This window comes from Brassica oleracea, chromosome C1 (assembly GCF_000695525.1).
Source record: "Brassica oleracea var. oleracea cultivar TO1000 chromosome C1, BOL, whole genome shotgun sequence".
In the NCBI taxonomy this organism is placed as follows: domain Eukaryota; kingdom Viridiplantae; phylum Streptophyta; class Magnoliopsida; order Brassicales; family Brassicaceae; genus Brassica; species Brassica oleracea.
In genome coordinates this window covers 37900845-37905112 of record NC_027748.1, presented here as the reverse complement: position 1 = coordinate 37905112, position 4268 = coordinate 37900845, and positions in this window count along the sequence as shown.

Sequence of the window (4268 nt, the reverse complement as noted above, 5' to 3'; positions counted from 1 at the left end):
CATACATATCCCATCTTAAGACATTTGGCTGTGCCGTCTATGTGCCAGTTGCACCACCACAGAGAAAAAAGATGGGACCTCAAAGGAGGATGGAGATATATGTTGGATATGATTCTCCCACAATTATAAAATACCTTGAGCCAACTACGGGCTATTTATTTAAGGCCAGGTATGCGGATTGCCACTTTGATGAATCCGAACATCTAACATTAGGGGGAGATAATAATAAGCTGGTAAAAGAGATTACATGGAATCAAACATCCTTATCTTGGCAAGATCCTCGGACTCAGGAATGTGATTTAGAAGTCCAAAAGATAATACATTTACAAAAGCTAGCTAATCGCTAATCAATCAATTGCCAGATTCCTTTGCTGACCCGAAAAGAGTGACTAAATCATATATACCAGCTGCTAATGCACCAATTCGAATTGATGTTCAAGAGGGACACAATCAAGTTGCTACAGAGTCTAGACAACGTTTGAAACGTGGTAGACCAATATGTTCCAAAGAACCCTCGGAAAAACTAAGAAAAGTGCAAATAATGAAACCGAGGTTGATAAAACCCTAGACACGACCGCGGCCGAACCGAAATCCCGAGTCGTAGCCGCGGCCGATCCCAAAACCCTAAAAGCGATCGCGGCCGATCATATGATCTTAGATGCGGCCGGCCCTGATGTATCTAATAATGATTCTTGGGACGCCAAGATTCAAGGTACTGAAGGACCTGATAATAATGAGATCTCAATAAACTATGTCTTTTCTGGGATACAATGGAATAGAAAGAATGTCGACATTTATGATATATTTGCATGCAATGTAGCACTTGAAATCATGGATGATAATGAGGATCATGAACCCACGTCTATTTATGAGTGCACTCAACGATCAGATTGGATCAAAAGGAAAGAAGCTATAAACGTGGAGTTAAACTCTTTAAAGAAGAGAGATGTCTTTTGACCAATAGTCCGGACACCATATGATGTTAAACCAGTCGGCTATAAGTGGGTCTTTGTGAAGAAAAGAAACGAACACGGTGAGGTTGTTAGATATAAAGCACGGCTTGTTGCACAAGGATTCTCACAGAGACCAGGAATCGATTATGAGGGAACATATTCCCCTGTGGTGGATGCTACTACTTTTATATTCCTGATAAGTCTAGCTATAAGAGAGAAATTAGACTTGCGGTTAATGGATGTTGTAACTGCATACTTATATGGGCCACTGGATAATGATATTTATATGAAAGTACCAGAGGGTATAGAGTTGAAAAACAAATCAAGTACTCGAGAACAACACTGTATAAAGTTGAATAAGTCACTTTATGGATTGAAACAATCAGGCCGAATGTGGTACAATAGGTTAAGTGAGTACCTAGAGAGAGAAGGATACAAGAATGATCCGATCAGCCTTTGTATTTTTATAAAGAAATCCAGCCAGAGCTTTGTGATTATAGCAGTGTATGTTGATGATTTGAATATCCTAGGAATCTCTGGAGAAATTTCTCAAACAGTTGAATATCTTAAGAAAGAATTCGAAATGAAAGATCTTGGAAAAACAAAGTTTTGTTTGGTATTACAGCTTGAGTACATAAGATATGGAATCCTTGTGCATCAAATGACATATACAGAAAAAGTACTCAAGAAATTTAATATGGCCGAGTCTCACCCATTATCTAGCCCCTTGATCGTGAGGTCCCTCGGCCTGGACACTGATCCGTTCCGTCCTAAGATGGACGATAAAGATGTCTTTGGTCCCAAAGTGCCATATCTCAGTGCCATAGGAGCTTTGATGTATCTAGCTAGTCACATGACCATATATATGTTTTTCCGTGAATTTATTGTCTAGATTTAGCTCTTGTCCAACTCAAAGGCACTAGAACAGGATTAAACATGTTCTTCATTACCTGCAAGGAATGAAATATTTGAGTTTATTTTATACTAACCAAAACAAAGAAGGTTTAGTTGGTTTTGCTGATGCAGGTTATCTTTCGGATCCACACAATGCTCTATCACAGATAGGCTATGTTTTCACACATGGTGGAACTGCCATATCATGACGTTCCATGAAGCAGACGATCGCGGCCACATCTTCAAACCATTCGGAGATCTTGGCTGTTCATGAGGCCAGCCGCGACTTGTTCAGAACAGGTGGAGTAATACGTGTTGTACTCATTTTCCTTCACCATAGTTTTGTCCCATTGGGTTTTCCTGGTAAGGTTTTAATGATGCAACATCTAAAGCGTATTACAATCCCGATATGGTTATGACATCCAAGGGAGAGTGTTACAAATCATATTGTGGATGTCCATAACCGGTCCGGTTATGAACCGGACCAATGCTAGAAAAAGAGAGTCGCCGTGAAGAGAGAGAGAGAGAATCGGCATCTTGACTTTTCCTTATTAGATTATGATTTGTATTCTTTCCATATTTGTATTTCCTTTCTTTAATCTTTCCATTATTCTACGACGGTGTAATTCTCTATATATAACATACAGATTATATTCTCTAGTTTCACAACTGAGTTCTATTTTTTATCTGCTTATGAATATTGTCAATTTAAGTCTTAGACTTATTCACATTTCATTAGAAATAAATATGACATTTCCTATAATTCGGTTACGCAATTTATACATTCCCTATAATCGGTTACACAATATATTCCCGGTATTATATTCTTTCCTAATACACTAACTGACTAATATTAACCGGTTACATACCAAACCAAAATAACGAGCAACTTTCTAATATACGTAGGAGAATAATATATCTAATCTATTAGTAAATTTTATTTTATGTAGTAGTTTTAGATTATGTTTTAAGATCGACTTCTTCTTCCTAAACATGTCGCATATTTCATACCCAAATCTCCATCACAGACCCAAACACAACATCAACGTCTTATTCCTCAATCTTATATTCTTAAGAATAACATACTATAAAATACAGACTTCAACAATATCATTCTATATAATTTTAGATAGGTTTTTTAAGTGTTCGAAATTCAAAATCTATTCATTAAAATATGGAGCATATCCTTGAAACAAATATATCCCTAAATTTGTGCATTTTTTAATTTTAAACTACCAGCTTCCATTGATACCAAATATTTTATATTAGTAACAATATCAAAGATAATTTATTACATTATTTAAATTTATGCTATATTCACTGTTACTAATGATTATTAGGTAATTTTGATAATATTATATATATATATATATATTTGAAAAAAAAAATCATCGAACAATTTTATCTATATTATATTTCCGGAATTCAATTATATGCTATTTCTACATAGACACAAACAAACTTTTGTAGAGAATTTGTTATGAAATAGCTACAAATCTTTTTACATGCCTAATATTGATAATGATCTCACCAAGTTTGTTGAACAAATCATAATATAAGATATTACCAGAATTCACATACATCCTAATATTCTTAAGCATATACCGACTATTTAATTTGTTTTGGGAAAATTCCTTAAAAATACACAGACTAATTTCCATTTGCTAATAAAATACACGAATTATTTTGGTTCCGTTTTAATACACGAACTAAATTTTGTTTTCTATTAAATACACAGACTTTTGAAACTCGCAGATTTTACACATCATTTTAGACGGTATTAAATTAAAAACGTGTTTAAGTTGTGAAAAGAAAATTCGTTAAAAATACACTAACTAATTTTCAATTGCTAATAAAATACAAGAACTATTTTGGATCTATGTTTAATACACGAACTAATTTTTGTTTTCCATGAAATACACAAACTTTTAAAATTTACAGATTTTATACATCGATTTAGACGATCTCGACTATGTTTAAAATTTTGTGGTTTTGAATATCAAAATTTTACTCTCCAAAAGATTAAACCCATATTTTATCAAAATATAAAAATGTAAATGCTTATACATTTTAAATGTAATCTAAGAAAATAAATTTCTTGTGTTAGAAAATTACACGATAACAATGCAATTATTTAATAATATCAGAAAACAAATCACCACTACTATTATATACTTAATACATAACAAACTTCGTATACTCTTTACTATAAATATAAATATAAAACTATAAATGAAAAATAATCTGTGCAAGCTTACTATTAATAAAGTATAGCTGCAAAATTAGATGAAATAAACCAAAATTAAAAATAACAAAACTTAAATCAAACCCAAATTCATAAATACTCGAACTATTACTATTCTTGAAACCAAAACCAAACTCCACAACCAAGCCGGAACCAAACCAAAAATCAAAAATACA